The following is a 16933-nucleotide window of genomic DNA, read 5'->3' as shown; positions in this document are numbered from 1 at the left end:
TTCCACCAACTTCGAACGTGAGAAATCTGCTTAACTTTTCTGTGCCTTAAGTTTCTCATTGTCAAATGTGGATAGTGATAACTGTTCGTCTTACCTCAGAAGAGTATTGTGATTATGAGTGTGAAATTAATGGTAGACTAAATTATTTAAAAAGATATTAGCAATATTAGTATTAGAAATTATAGCTGGTAGGAAAGAGATTTTGATACAGCAACCATATTTTAACAAGAGTTTCTAACTTAGCCCAAATCATAAGCGCACCAAGTGCAGGTCACGGATAGTAACTGTCTGCCGGCCGGCGGGCTCACCCTCCTCCATGACACGCCCCCCCCGAACGCCTGTGGTAATTAAAGACCGGTAAAATGAAAATTGCCCTTACCAACTTATTTTTAACTTCGAATAAGCCGCTCAGAAGAAATGAATAATCTGCCAAGCTGCTTTTGTTTCGTAAAAAAAAAAAAATGGTATGATAGTGAAGCTAGAGTTCTAGGGCAATGATTTTGCCCGTTTTGTGCCCTTAGATCGGAGAATAGCTTCGATGATGACAGGCACTGGAACATACATATAGTAAAAGCCCCAGCTAACCAGTTGCCGTCTTTAATACTTCTGAGTTAACCCTAACCTGAGACCCAAAAGGTGGAATTCAGAAAGTCACTCTTTAAGACCTGACGTGATTCGATTAATTAGGACATCGCAAAGTAGACTGATGAAGAGAGCGTGGACGCGGGAGACAGTAGACGTAGGAGGCCTGCCTGGGAAGCCTGGCTCTGGCCCATCACTGACGAGGCCACTGTAACAGGCGAGTCAGTCACCTTCGGTGTCATTGTCTATACGTTAGGAGATTAAAAAAATAATAATAATAATTTCTGTGGTCCCTTCTTCCTGTAAAATGATAGGATTCCCAAGAATTTCTAGAACTCTTTTCTGTCTTCCCCTCCACTGGTTTCACAGTTACCTCCAATTTATTAAGTCTCAAATCAACCCATCTTCTTGAACACATCTGTTATTCTTGGTGATCTGTGACGGTCTGTGTGTGATATCTGTGCACCTGAGGGACACATTTCCTCTTCCTCACAGATTTATGTGGCTTTTGCACCTGTAGAAGAATGAGTCAAATCTCAATTAGTGCTCATTCATTGTAAGTCGGCCACCTGAAACCCTCTGATCCTCAGGTATAGAAAAACGGAGCACCGACTCCCATGCTTCCACACGTTTGCGTAACGGCGTTTGTGTTCAAATCATGAAGCATCTCATGAGGGAGTCATGATACCCACCCAGCCTCCATCGTCATCACCATCGCCACCAGAAGGAGGTACTGCACCTACCACAGGTACCACGCTGGCTAAGAAGGCCTCGTTTTCCCAGGTCTACCTCATGTTACAGGTTATTTCTGTTTATCTAATTATAAGATGAGCTCCCTTCCTTAAATGTGTTGATACATCGCTGCTCTTCTAGAAAGTCTCGGCTGACGACGCGGGAAGGAGTTACACTCTCTGCTTCTGTTGTCGGCCCTGACGAGTGAAAGCCTCTGGCGATTCTCTAGCCCACCGAAGAGTTCGCCCAGAAGCCTGTCGCTTTCAGCAAATTTTCCTCTCCATGGGTAAATGTGTCAAAAAAAAAAGAACCTACTTTTGTGATAGGTATTTTCTGCTTAAATCTTTCCTTCATTACTGTCCTTTTCCAGATGCGGGTGTGTTCTACAGATTACAGTACTCACACTAGAGCCTGAGCAGTGCAGAATTGAGAGTGAGAATCCTCTCCACCTGCATAAGGTCTGTGGTTGCCACATCTAACCCAGTTCCCTCGCCGAAGGACCAGCTCTCCAGGACAGGTGACTCTTCCGGTTAAACATGAGGTACCTGCTAAGGAATTTCCTTATAATCAGATAATGGCTTGGTTTCGATTTCATCAAATTACTTTTTTATTTATTTTTCCACTTGAAAGCGGATACTTCTTCTCTCTTATGTGGGTTTTTGTGTGTAAATTCTGATCTAGGCTGAAAACACTGTATGGCATAAGACAGTTCTTATTAAAATCACAACACATTTAAAATAAAAATCTGTAATGAGAGAGATACCTACTGTTCCCTAGGTAGCTTAAACCAATTGTATTATTAGATTTATAAATAATGGGTCACCACTTCCAAAATGAGGAAGTAGATCAGGTGGAAATAACCACCAGTGGGAGCCCCTTCTTAGAGTCTTCCTTTGAAATATTACCCCTAACTTCATTGAGACATTGGGAGATGAGGATCGTAGAAAGTACCAGGTGAAGAAGTTGGGCATTGGAACCAGATTTCCTGAGTTTGAAGCTACTTGTTACTTATTTGATGTGGGGCACGTTATTTAATCCTTTGGGCCTCAATCTTCTTATCTATAAAATGGGAATAATAACGATTTGCGCCATTCACGTAACTTAATGCCCATAAAACACTCAATGCTTATCACACTGTAAGCTCTCAGTAAATATTAGCCACATCACCTCCATCATCATCATCATGACTATAGGAGTGGCAGGTCTCGCAGTATATGGTCACATTTCCCACGAGTACCATATACCAAGTAGAAGTGTAAATTAACAACAAAAGGTTGATTTAGTCCGTTTGTCCCTCCAAATTGAGAGGAGAAGAAAAAAAAAACATCAAGGGCTAAGATTTGGTGTATAAAGAGAACACTAAATGATTTATTATAGTTCTGGCCTATGTCACCTGAAATCATTACCAGAGCTTTATATTTGCAGACATAGATGGATAATAGAAAAGGGTCAGACTTTTCCTTCTTCTTAAAGGCTGGAATATACTGTGGTAAGTAAGATTATTTTATTTTCTAACTGGCAGTATCTATTCTGAGCCTTTACAACCTACACAGTAGAAAAAAAGATGAACAAAGACAGACAGTAATTTATATAAGAATTTCTTGGGTAGGAACTAAGCAAATGAAAGCATAATTTATAATTTAAACTATTTGCGACACAATTAAAAGCTATTACTCTGGCTGACGATTTTAAAAATTCTAAATACCATTAGACTCATTCTTCTGTATAGCATTTCTTTAAATACCATCTCCAAATCCACACATATTTATCTTTTTTGGTCAGCATCCAGCTGGTAACCAATGAAAGGATCTTCCATTATACTAGGACAGGGTCCAGGAATTCGATCTTATTGCATAAAGCTACTCTATTCTTTGTGTAAAATCTGTCCAGCTACTGGTCCCTAGATACTCATCTGAAATTGTTCCCTTTGGAGTTGCTTGAGTGTCATTGAAAAATAAATGAAAAGGAAAATAAAATGAACTCAAGTATGTCTGATACAACCCAGCAACTCAGTGGGTCTCAGTGGCTTCCATAGGACCGCCTTTATGAGAATCAACCAGGACACATGTTTAAAATCCAGATTCGCCATAAAACAAACAAATAAATAAAAATAAACTTTAAAAATTATAAATAAATACATAAATATTTAAAATTTTAAATCAAAAATAATAAAAATAAAATAAAATCCATATTCCTGGGTGATACCAAACACATGAAGTTTTAAGAAGGAGGAGGAGGAGGAGGAGGAGGAGGAGAGGGGGAGGGAGGACCTGGAGAAGGAGCGAAGAGAAATTACTATTTCTAGGCGGGGGCTCTGAGGATCGGCACCTCACCAGTGTCCGTGGACATTTCCTAAGCACACACAGAAGGTCCGGGGCCATCACTCAAGGCTCTTAGTTTGTTAAGAACTTCATTTTAATTAAGAAAATACAGAAATGATTCATAAGTGCTGACTCTTATACCGGAACAAGTAATTTAGTTAGGTTTTGTTAAGTGTCTTTCAGATTTACAAATAATAAATCCATAACTCTTTTCCTATGTCGAAACGTTAATTAAATCCACTAATAATAACAGTACTGATAACTGACAACTAACGTGACTAGGCCCATTTTGTTATTTAAATGAAATCAAGACTGAATGCTCAGAGTAAATTCTTATTGGCTGTTGTATGTATAATAAAGACATTAATATTTCTTTATGTTTCTGCGGTTTCTTACAAATATCGGAAATCTGCCAACTTTGAGATCCTTCATCTGAGATCCAGCATTGGCCAGTACACCATTCAAGTGATAGAACATTGGACTAGGAAGAGAATTTGGGAAGCAAAGAAAAATCATTTGCTGCAGTGTTCAATTTTAAGAAATCTAGATCAAGACCTGTAAGTAATATACATATCTAAAGTCTTTGCCCAGGAATGGTACATCTGAGGTCTTCTATGAAGAAAAAATAATTATAGACAAATATTAACAAGGTAATCCAGAGAAAGAAAAAAAAGGAAGCAATTAAAAGACCCTAGAACAATACGGGCATTTTTTTCTCTTGCTTTTATTTTTTAATTTCATTTTATTTGTATTTGCCATAAAGTAACATGTGTATAAGTTAAAAAATCAAATAGTACAGACTTTAAAAAGGGGAGGTTTCCTGCCCTGCCTGTCCCACTCCTGATTTTTGCTTCCCACAGTCAACATTTTCAGCTCTTAGAACTTGCCTCTGTTGGTGTTGACTTCCACATTTTCTTTTTTAAAAAATATTTATGCCGTATTTCAAGACTTTTTCATTTTAAACATTATGCACTGACCACCTTACTATGGACAATGAGAATACAGCTCTTTTCCCATCCTCCCTTCAACCTTATCCTCCCGATATAATTTTAATAGTTATTCATAGTTTCCTTTATTCTGACCTCATAAATACTATTCAAAGATGAGTCACGTAGTATGCTATAAAATGGTTTCTATTACTATGCTACTTTGCATTTTTTTCTGGAATTAGCATTTGCCTTTTCTTTTTCTTCCGTTTTCCAGATAACTGTCACTAATTCATCTCTAAATCCTACCACATGACACTCAAACTCTTATCGACATAGTCACGTGCAGCGGGGAATCTATCAGTTCTATGTTTTCGCAGGTGTCCTGGAACCCCACATTCTCCTGTTTCCTTCTGCACTGGCTGCTCTCTAAGCTCTAAAGCAAGCTTTCAGCCTAGAACTTTCCTTCGATGTCTTGGAAGGATTCCTTTCGCTTCTCTATATTGGAACGCCTGGATGTTACGTAGCCGGGAACGACACTCAGTGACACCATTGGGCTGTGTGATAACCCCACCATCACTGCCACCTGCTGTGTATACTTACGATTCTAGGGATCAGATAGTACGTGTATTCTCAATGGGGGCAATATTGCCCCAAAAGGAAAAAAAATTGTTTTGGGGGGATGGGGAGTCTAAAAAAACCTTATTCTTTAAAATAAAAAACACATATATAGTACCTAAACGAACATGCAGTATATCTGCAGCATGAAAATGTCATTAATGGGAGGAATTAGAGAAAAAAAAATGTCTAAGGAGGCTCCTCAGGGTGGCAATAATGAGAAGAAAGAAGTCTGCGAAACACTGAGATGATACAACCTTTGCCATAGATGCCCTGGGATATCTGGGACCTCTGTGTTGCTGCCACTTCACACATCTCCACCTTCCAAACGCCTCCTGGTTGAGTCTGCTCTATGGGACTTTGGTAATATTTAGAACCATTGCTGCAAGGGAGTCTGGGAAGTTTGATTTTAGCTCTCTACTGTTGAAAGCAGAAGAAGGCTGTTAGGAAGGAGGAAAGGGAGTGGGTGTTGAGTACACCAGTCTGTAACATCTGCTAAAGCTGGGTCTAGAATTTTAGATTTAAACCTTTTTTTGCAGTTAGAATTTTAAAGGCATGGCTCCATTTTCTTATAAGTTCCGATGACACTATTAAGAAATGCCACTTTAATTCCTGATTCTTTGTTTGTGAATTGTTTTTGTTTGTCTTCCTTTTCCAGAAGCTTTTTAGACATTCTTTTTATCATTAACATTCTGAAATTTTAGTGCGTTTCTTGGGGTGGGTCTTTTTTTTATCCAGTGCTGTATTTTAGAGACCCTTCCATTCTAGAAACACATAACCTTCGGTCCGGGAAAATTTTATTGCTTCTTTGATAATTTTCTCTCTTTCATTATCTCTATTCTTTCTTTATGGCATTCTTAAGATATTGGTCTTCCTAGATTGATCCTCTAATTTTTTCTCTATTTTCCTGCTCTTTGTCTTTTCTCACGTAAAATTTTCTCAACTTTATCATCCAGCCTTCTCCTGATTTACTGATTTTTTTCCTTCCAGATCTTTTTCATTAAATCATTCACAAAATTATACCCATTTTCCTCATTGAAAATTCTTGTAATGAATAAAAGTACCAAAATAAGATAATAAAATACGTTTCACACATTAAAAAATGTCACGTTATGAGGAGGGGAATTTGTACAAACAACGAAAGAAAACAAGCACTCAGAAAACACCCAGATATATGTACAAAGATGAGGCACCCATTAACCAGCTCACTGTGTTTCATTGTTTGCACAATTACTAAAGCAACCACTTATGAAATATAAATGAGAACATTAAGAAATATGAGATCCACCTTATGGTTCTGATTTTCACAATGTCAGTGATAGACTCATAATAACACCTTCACTGATGCTAACTGCTAAGCATTTCCAAAGTGAAAAGCAAACAATCCTTACAGCCCGCTGAGCAGGTTTTACTGAAATCAGGGATTTCACTGTTCTGACAAGAAGATTCTGACACAACTTATAGTAAAATAGCATGAGTAATAGAGAATGCCAAATAAATACCTCTAACAGTAAAACCTATACATATTAAAGTATTGATCTGAACCATATTCTAATTGAATTAAATGCCCATTAAATCAGCCAACTTTACATATCATAAGCCATAACACCATATCAAAGAATATTGATTCATCCATCAGAAATTTCCAAACAGCTAACCACAAATTAATATTTGTAAACTTGTTAAGGATTACAGTTTAATTAGAAAATAGAAACAAAAACAAATACGTATCTTTATAATTTAAAATATTTCATGTTACACATGAGCAATGTTTAGATTTAAGTTTTGAACCAAGTTTACTTCATTCCTAAGTTATATTTATGTCATCAAGTTTTTCTCACAAAGCTACTTCTTAAGAACATGAATGAGACAAACTTGTAGTTATATTTGCAATGCCCAATTTCTCCCTATTGAGGTATGAAATTATAAACCTATTCCGAATAAAGATATTTGTCAAGATAGGGGTGTAAACATTTTGTCGGGCAAACAATTTAGTTTAAAAATTTGACCTTCGTCTTAAAATGTACATAACCTCATAATAAGACCCCGGACTTTCAAGTTGGATTACATCTTGAGTTTCCAGAGGACAGACATGCTTTATTTAAAAGAAGGAGAATGAATTATAAACTCACCAAAGTATTGAAAATCCAATAGTTTTTAAAAACTAGTATTGCTTCTGATGATGTGGATAGTGGGTTATAACAGACACGAATTTCGCACAGTATTACTTCTTCCCTTTAATGGTATCTCTGTAAAAGTCGAAACACATCTTTGACCTTGGACAGCGGTGGTCAAAGATCTGTGTAATATATTTGATTTTAATATAGTTGATGGTCTGTGTAATATATTTGATTTTATGTATACAAACAAAGCGTTTCCTCCCCAAGATATCATATTCACAAAGTCAAAAATTAGAGTTATATTTAGAGAAGTCACAGTGATATCACTGTTATGGCCAAATGAGCCATCACTTTTTGCTACTAACAAGGTGGAAATTCTGAACAATATTTCCACCAGTGGTTGTTTTGATATCTGTAATAGCTGTGGCACAAGATAAAATTCTCGTTAACCTTAAAAAAAGGTAGCAGCGAAAACAACAAAGTTGACCATAGAACATTTTTCCACTGCAGGCAGCCCCCCTCAGCTGCAGGGGTTGTCTTCCAAGGCCCCTAGTGGATGCCTGAAACCTCGGATAGGGCCAAACCCTGTATATACTATGTTTTTCCTATACATACATACCGCCGACGAAGTTTAATTTCTACATTAGGCACAGTAAGAGATTAACAACAATAACTAATAATAAAACAGGACAATTACAACAATATCCTGTAATCAAAGTCATGTCTGTCTGATCACCATTGAGATGGCTACTAAGTGACTAATGGGCAGGGAGCACACACAGTGTGAACACACTGAACAGTCACATCCTGGGCGAGACAGTGGGAGGGCACGAGATTTCATCACACCTCTCAGAATGGTGCACGATTTAAAACTTATAATTTGTTTATTTCTGAAGTTTTCTACTGAATATTTTTGGATCCCTTTTGACTGCAGGTAACTGAAGCCATGAAAAGAGAAACCTCAGATGGTGGGGGACTACTATATCCCCAGTATAAGGTCAGTTAACCAATATGAAGCACGATCCCTGTGATGCAATAGAGGAAAACTAGGGCTCGAAGGTGACACAGAACCATGCAGAAGAAGTTTCCTCCTAAGGTCATGACTATTCTAATTTACTACACTTGTTTCCACCTGGAGAATTAAGTGCATCTGATTCAACCTGAATGAATAAGCAAAATTAGCATTAGTGATCCCAGTATTAGAAATTTTAGGAACTCCACTGTTGCCTTTAAAATTGCCACTGGTGACAAAATCTAGATGAAACCAACTCACTGATATGATTGAGCAGCTCAGTGGGTTTTTTGAAAGTATTAAAAATGCATGTGAAGTGCATGAAACGAATATTTTCTTAAGTATTAGTTATTGCTCATTTATTCATTTCTTCACAAAATATTTGTGATTGCCTCAATGCACACACCACTTCTCACTTAATTCTCATACACCTTATAGGAGCCTTGACGATTAAAAAGCGTGGTGCTCAATTAAACGTAACTTTCTATCGGCTGAAATTTTGTTTGTAGATATAAATAAAATGAAGTATATTTTGTTACTATATCAATGGATCAATTTTTTTTTCAAAACAGCTGACACCTTTTAAAATTCTAATATGATGGTAGATTTAGATATGACATAGGGAAAGATCAAATTAAAAGAGAGAACTTCTTTCTATCAATAAAATAGAGGGACTTCTTTTATAGCCATTATTTTAATCTTTCAGTATCAAGATATGTATTTGAACAAGACTTCCCATAGCCTCAATCTGAAAACTGAGCCGTTTTTAGCCCTGAGAGGGAGAAAGAAGATGACACTCTGTGGATCTTTGCTCGAAATCATCAGCGTCGATAATAAAGTAAATGAAGAACGATTAAATGAACATCCAACTGCCGAGAACCTCGGACATGCTTATTACCTCCACCAAGCGAGTGTCTTGCAAGTGTGTTTTGTTAGCCACAGAGAAGCTAGGTAGAGTGTGAGTAATTGATATGAAACCAACTTAACTGCTGAAAAAGATAACTCAACTGGGAGGGGTCAGGGCGGTCCATTTTCTCAGTGCCTCAGCCCGGTCGTTATCGTAGCATCCATGGTAGGAAAAAGAAAAAGCCACCAAAATGCAACAAATAGAAGGATCTACATACAGTTCAACAAATTTTCTCAAAATGTCAATTCTAAGATTTATGGACCCTCAAAATTCTTGAATTGTTTTTAATAACTGCAGCCCGATATGCTATCAAGCTTTTTTTTAATACGTAGAAACTCATATTCTAATTCCTAATATTTTTACATGTCACTTCGAGAATATAAAATTGCTTCAACATAACCAAATATTTAACCACTGATTTTAGAGCAGGAAAAGCCACCCATAGCCCTCCGATTTAATAAATGGAAAAACTGAAGCACAGAGATGTATATTAATTTGCCCGAGTTCACAGAGGAATTCGAATGGCAGAGCAGAGACTTCGGGCCGAGTCTTCGTGTCCAGAGCTCTTGCCAGCCACGCAGAGTCGGTGCCACCTACCTACTCGGTGCCACCGTTACACTGGGGACATGAGCGAGTGGTAAAGAGCGTGCTGACTCAGCATACAAGTGAGAAGACAGGATACAGCCTTTCACACCCGGAAAACCTAAACAGCTAAGTAACGGTACGAGGTTCTACGTGATAATTAAAAAAAAAAAGACACAGTTAAGTGCTATAGGTGTTTGGAGGAGAGAGGTGGTTTATATTTGAGTGCTGAGAAATAGTTTCATGGGCTGTTTCTCAAAACAGTTGAACTTTTTCTTAATTTTTTATCAGGGAAATAATTTCAGCCTGAAAATAACTAAAAATACCAAAAAAATAGCTGAAGGAACACTTGTGTACCCTTTATCCACATTCCGATTCAGATTAATATTTCGCCTCATTTGGCTTCAGCATTCTGGTATAAGAGTAAGCCTTCTCTTCTCTCCCATCTATTCATTGATCGATGGATCTGTTTCTTTCTTTCTTTCTTCCTTTCTACTTGCCTATCTATTATAATTTGATAAAGATGATTTTTCTATTTTTAAATGGTTTATAATTCATTCTTGTACTTAATCATTTTGGTGGGCACAATGTCCCAGACTTGACTATTGGGAGCCCCTTCAAGCTGGTACCTGTTTCCTTAGTATAAACTCTTACAATTTTTTTTTTTTTTGAGCACTTCCTTACTTCCTGGCATTTGGAAGAATTTCTGGAATATGTTCCAGGTGCCTCTCAAGCCTACACTGCCTCAGCCCTGGGAAAGAGAACAATGGAGACACAACTAATCTCCTGCACTTTGGGACCATTGCATAGCTGGCAAATATGGGCAGGATTGTGATAGGCAGAGACAATGGAAATTAGCATTTTCGTTTCTAGCAATAGGCTGAACACAGAGAAAGGATTTCGCTTTCCCCCTTCGTATCAGTTTTCTATAGCTGCATAACAAATTAACCCCCAAAATAGTAACTTCAAACAACAATCTTTGGATCTTCAGTGTGGGCAAGGCTCAGTGGCAATGGCTTGTCTCCGATCCACAGAGTGTGAGCTGAGCTGGATCAAGACTAGAGGGTCCGAGATGGCCCCGCTCATGTCTGGAACCTTGCTGCTCCTTGTCGGTGGGGTTAATAGTGCTCCTCCACGTGGCCTCTCTCTCCAACAGGAGAGCTTGACTTACGTTGCAGCACAGGGCTCCAAGATGGTAGAAGTAGAAGCTGCTAGGTCGTTTAAGGCTTTAGGCCAGAAATGGCACAATGTCATTTTCATGTGATCATCACTGATCAGAGTAAGTCACAAGTCCAGCCCCGTTGTAAAGGGAGAGGAGGTACACTCCACCTCCGATGAAAGGAGCAATGTGTACATTTAGGAATGGGAAGAATTGTTGGTGGCCATCTTTGCAAAGAGTCAACCACACCTTTTTTAGTCTTCCAAATTCTAGAAGTTAATAGTTTTTGAGTTCTAACTTGGAAAGGAAGAAATGGAGAGTTTCAGGTAGTTGAATGGGAAAGCTTTATGTGACTTTTATTCGGACAATGTCCTAAATAAGTGATCAATAAATTCTTGTTCCCTTCATTGGGAGTTTCGTTAATGAAAGTAAAAAGTAAAATTCAAAAGCTATTGGAATAATTTGCGTAGGTATCTTGCCATTTTAAAAAAAATCAGCTTAAGTAAGACTGAGAATCTGGAAAAGTTCCAAAGCAGATACAGAGTAATGAATTTTTTTAAAAAGGAATTATTCATAAGGAAATATTAGAAAATCAAAGATTGGAGGCAGAAGGTAAAGAGCTATGGAAGGGGATTCAGTTATTTTTTAATTCTTTTTAACATTGTTTCTCATTTTTAGTAAGGGCAGAATAACACTACCAATGACGACAGCAGGTTTGCATTTTAACATAAATAAAATTTTGATTAAAGTGGTAAATGAGATTGATGTTTTTTCTTAAAAATACGTTCTTTATTTGGCACCCATCAAATACCGTGCTCTGTGCAAGGGACAGAAAAGTGATATAAGAACTAGCCTCTACCCTTCAGGAGCTTCGGTGGGAGAGACGGACACACAAAGCTGCATTATAATATGAAGTGCAGGACAGAGACATGCCAAGGATGCCACCTGTCCTGTCCAGCAATGTTTGGATGCTATTCAGCTAAGACGTAGGATTATGACTTTAAATAGAAACATCACAGACCCAATGATCTCTTTAATCCTATTTTTAAAAATTTGGCAACAGAATATATGTGTAGAGTCTATCACACGTATTCTGGTTATCTTCATTTTATTTTTATTTTCACCTTTTTATTTTAGAGATTTTCAAACATATACAAAAGTAGAAAATATAGTCTAATGAATACCGATCACTCAGTTTCAATAGTTACCAACATGAATCAAAGCTTCTTTCATCTATACAATCTACTCCCCTGTCCCCAGATAGTTAACTTGAAAGTAAATCACAGACATTTTATTACTTAGTCTATAAATACTTCCGTTTGTATCTCTAAAAGATAAACATCTAAGAATATTAATAAAACTTAATGTCATCTATTATTAGTCAGTGTTCAAATTTCCTTGATTGTCCTATAAAAGTCTTTGGCATTTTTGTTTGAATCAGGAGATAATCAAGGTCCGTGTGTTATATTTGGTTAATATTTCTTCCATCTCTTTTAATGTATAAACATCCTCCCTCCCTCTTTTCTGATTTCTTTCTTTCTTTCTTCTTATTTTGTTGTTGTTGTTGAAGAAATTGGGTTGTCCATTTTCTACAGACATCAGATCTGTAGAATTTTCCGGTCTGGATTCAGCTAGTTGCACCCCTATGGGGTGTGTAACTTATTTTTCCATTCTCTGTATTTCCTTTCAACGGGTAGTTAGATTCAGCTTTGATTTCTTTTTTTGGCAAGAATCTTTCACAGGTGGTAATGTGTACTTCCCACTGCGTAGCATCAGGAGATATATACTATTTGGGAGTTTCTTTTTTGGTAATGTTAAAATTGTTCAGTGGATTCAGGTGTTAATAGCCCAGTCCTTCCTTTATAAAGCTCCCCCTTCAGCCTTCGAATTAGTAGTTTTAACAACCAAGATTTATTTTTAATACTATGCTTTGCTAATTCAGTGACATCAGATCTTTCATATTCCCTAACTACAGCCAAATTCTGCCCAGAAATACATATATGGAACACAGTTCAGTAGAAAAAGTAGGGAATCTTGATCTCAATCGCTTTGGCATCCAGCCGACTAACCTCCAATGAGTCACTCTTGGGTCTCATCTTCCTCCTCTGTAAAATGAGGGAGTCGCTACATGATTGAGTTATTTGCTAACTCTGAAATTCTGTGGTTGCTGTTTCCCCAGATTGTCACAAGAATGACACCAGCTCCAGAATCTCCATTTGTCCTTTGCCTGTGTGTACACACAGGTCCCACCCACCTTCCTGTCTAAATCGCTTCAAGGGCGAGAACCCCGCAGTGAACACTTTTGTTGTCCCTGTTGACCCACGAATCGCGTTTTGGCCCTCTAGCTGCCGAGGCTGCCATAATAGTTCTACAGGTTCTGAGTAGTAAAACCAGTATTATTGCTCTACAGGCAGGGGGTAAAAACTCTATTAGTTAATCAAGCTTTACGGGGTGTTTTGAATGACATTCGATATTTAAGTCACTTAGGTGTTTTAGAGATTTTAAAAGAAAACAGTCTTGAGTATACTTAGCCAAAGAGAAATCTATCAGTTAATTCTGATTTTTGCATGTCACTAACCACAGTATTATTATCATTTTCAGGGGCCTGAACTTTTTTCACTAGTGACCTTTATCTTACTTCAAAGACTACTGTTACACGTCCTGTATTTCTTGAAATATAGATAGATGTTTTATTTACCTTATATGCATATGATTTGCAATATAAACATACTTACAATACAAATCAGAAAACTAACAGGACCCTCAAATCAGTAATTTGACATACACACTGACAAGAGAAAACGTAACTCATGGCTTTCAGCTAAAAGAAAAAAACAAGCAAATGTTGAAAGAGCCATGGAGAAGGCAGCCAGATGTCTCCTGGCTAACGAATGCCTAGTTTTAAAAACTGAGCACAGAAATACCCACCTCTGTCCCAAAGATTTGTCTGCATCAAACCAAATGAACATTCCACCTGCCTTTTATGAACCAAAGTGTCCTTCGGCATCAGAGAAAAGTGTCCCCGTGAGAACCGGCAACATAACCCTGTGTTTCATTTTGCTCATCTGGACTTCCTGAAACGATCTGGATTTAAGAACTCTTTAGTCGAGACCTTTCTATCTTTTTATCATCCAGAGGACAGATTACATTTCATGTTTAATTCTGATCATCATAAGCAGAATGAGAAGGATATTCAAGTACAGATATGAGACTAGAGGATAAAAATATGGGTTCATTCGTGAACTGCCTCAGACTGAATGTTTTGGAGAATGTTTTATTGCTTAATATATAAGTTACTCTTTTCAAACATTTAGAGTTAATATATGTTGAAGAAAGTAAAGCAGCATGAGGTTGAAAATGTTCTGCTCGGCCTAGAAAAACATGCGTTCAGCCGACATGGAAGTTTTTTCTTCTGAAGTTCGGGAACCACGCTCTGGATTAGCGTTTTCCGTTTTTCGGTGCGAAAAGAGTTTTAGCTGATACTGCGAAGGATACAAAAGAAATAGAAGGTCCTGAAAACTGGGCTGCAGAGTCCTCACGGTTCCGGTGCTATTGCCTGAAAGGCAGTGTCACGATGGAGTGATGCTTGATGACCTTTGCCCGCGCGGTGACTTGTACCTCACAGTGATATGGCCACATGGGATAGGCCTGCCAGCTGTTTTCAGGAGCACCTTGGAAGAGAAGGTTTGAGGACCAGATCTTAAATATCGACTGGACTCTTGGTATTAAACCCAAAGTTTCAGAATAATAACTCTAAGAAGGCATCCCAATTTTTTTAGGGGACGAAGGAAGGAAAACCAATCTGTATGTAGGAATTTATACGTACATTCTGTCCCCTGATAGAGAAAAACCAGAGCCAGACAGTAGATATGGTAATAAAGACAGATTTTATTCAGGGCTATTGCAATATGAGGAAAGAGACCTCAGCCCAGAAATGAGCTCAATTCTGAACACAGCTCCTTCATAGCAAAGGGGCCGAGTGGGGGTCAGCAGAGGAGACGTCAGGGCTAAGGGGGATCTGGCTGAACTGACCTAGCGGGATTCTTGCTGGAGGCAGGCCAGGGTGATCAGACACCACCTGGGGTTGGTGGGCGATGAAGAACTCGATTAGATAGCAATGGTGATCGGGTTTTGATGGGGGGGGGTGGTTCTTGCTAAGACTGGATGATCCAGAGACAAACCAGAAGTTGAAGAGTCAGGGCCTATTTGAAAAGTATGGTCAAGCAGAGACACTGTCACCTCTTCCAAAATGGATTTGATGCAAAGTACAATGAAAATGATGACTGTAAGAAAATCGTTAATATAACAACAAAAATAAAATGACAAGGTATCGTATTAAGTGAGGGAAGATAAGGAAAAATTATAATCGAAATCTCGGGCTGAGAAGCACAGAACTAGCTCTGAGTTTCTAGAGGGAGACAGAGGGGAACATCACATACTTTTCGCCGCCTTAGAACATAAAACAAGCTAGTTCCTAGTGAAACGAGTATTCTCAGGCTCTGGCATCTGAGAAGAACTTCTCCAGGGGCAGACATCGCGAATGGCACACCGGACAATGTCCTCCCAGCAGTTTTACGAAGAAGGCACAGAATTTCCACTTATAGCTGTTTCTTACACGGCCTCTTGACAAAAGCTGAGGTGCGCCGTGAAGCTTTTTTCTGTGACGAAGGTGCCGAGGAGACCCAGGGCGAGTCCGCTCTGATCTGATACAATGCGGGGCTAACCCTGGAGGACCCGGAGGGACGAGGCCATCCCGACGTCAGTCGTCCACGCCGGACTTTTAACGTGAACATGGTTGGACAATTTATAACTTGAGTCTCTGCTAAGTAGCTGAAGGACAGGTGACCAATGCTGTAAACTGAAGGGGGACCCGAGTGCCCCAATTACGAGGCACAAGGTGCCTTTTTGTGAACACCGAGGAGCCTGTGTTATATTCTTCACAAAGAGAAGGCCACCCGCCTCTGCGCCAGGAGCCGGGCCGAGCCCACGGGCCGGCACTGCAGTCACATGAAATACTTATTTTTTTCAGACTTGACTTTTGCCACTGGAACATTTCAAAGTCAATTTTACAGCAGTTTTGAGCCAAATTGAATATCCCTGAAGGTTATTTTCAATTTTTCTATCGTTGTTGAGAGTGTATCTTTCCAAACCCTCCTTCTGACCAAGTGGTTTCATCTACTCTACTTCAATAGTATTTTCTCCGTAAAAAACAAAAATCATCTGTTTCCTTCTTTATTAAAAATTGCACAAATAACACATCAGAAAAATATTTAACATGACGTACTTTGAAGAGCTATTGGATGACCAACAATGTTTTGTGCGTAGTGGGAGTTGCCTTGGCCTTGCCTTATCAATATGACTTCCAGCCTCTCATTTCTCTGCTCGATACAGATACACAGAACCCACGAAGACCGTGCTGTCAGATACAATAGCCATTATGCACATGTGGCTACTTACATTTACTTGCTATTTTTTATTTTTTAATTTTTTAGGCAAGGCAACCCTTGGTTGACCTCACAGATTGCAAGGACCTTGTCAGTTTACAATCCCTTATTTTTTTTTTTATTTATGCCTACAGCACCCGGTCTTCCTAGGTGGTCTCCCATCCAAGTACTAACCAGGCCCGACCCTGCTTAGCTTCCGAGATCAGATGGGATCGGGCTCGTTCAGGGTGGTGTGGCTATAGATGGCTACTTACATTTAAATTAATGAAAATTAAATACAATTAAAAATTCAGCTCTACTAAAAATTCTATTGCACCAGCCACATTTAAAGTGCTCAATAGCCACATGGGGCTAATGGCCAGAGTATGAGACAGAGCAGAGAGAGAGGACGTTTCCGTCATCACAGAAAGTTCTACCGGACGGCACTGCTCTAAGAAATAAAATGGATGGGCTGTTAGTACAAGAAACAGTATCCATAAAGTCAAAGCTAAGGGGATTAGTGGGACTGGTGACAAATGGAATGTTCTCGA

At 38.6% G+C, this 16933-nt stretch overlaps 1 non-coding gene across 1 annotated transcript; it reads right to left on the bottom strand.

Moving 5' to 3' along the window:
- Positions 1-16528: 16528 nt before the first annotated feature.
- Positions 16529-16647, bottom strand: LOC120622528 (5S ribosomal RNA). The gene has a single exon (XR_005658490.1). It is a non-coding gene; the product is annotated as a 5S ribosomal RNA (ribosomal RNA).
- Positions 16648-16933: the final 286 nt, after the last annotated feature.

The sequence above is a fragment of the Pteropus medius genome, unplaced genomic scaffold (genome assembly GCF_902729225.1).
Source record: "Pteropus medius unplaced genomic scaffold, Ma_sr-lr_union100, whole genome shotgun sequence".
Classification (NCBI taxonomy): domain Eukaryota; kingdom Metazoa; phylum Chordata; class Mammalia; order Chiroptera; family Pteropodidae; genus Pteropus; species Pteropus medius.
The sequence above is the reverse complement of the archived record's forward strand: the minus strand, read 5'-3'. Positions and strand labels throughout refer to the sequence as shown.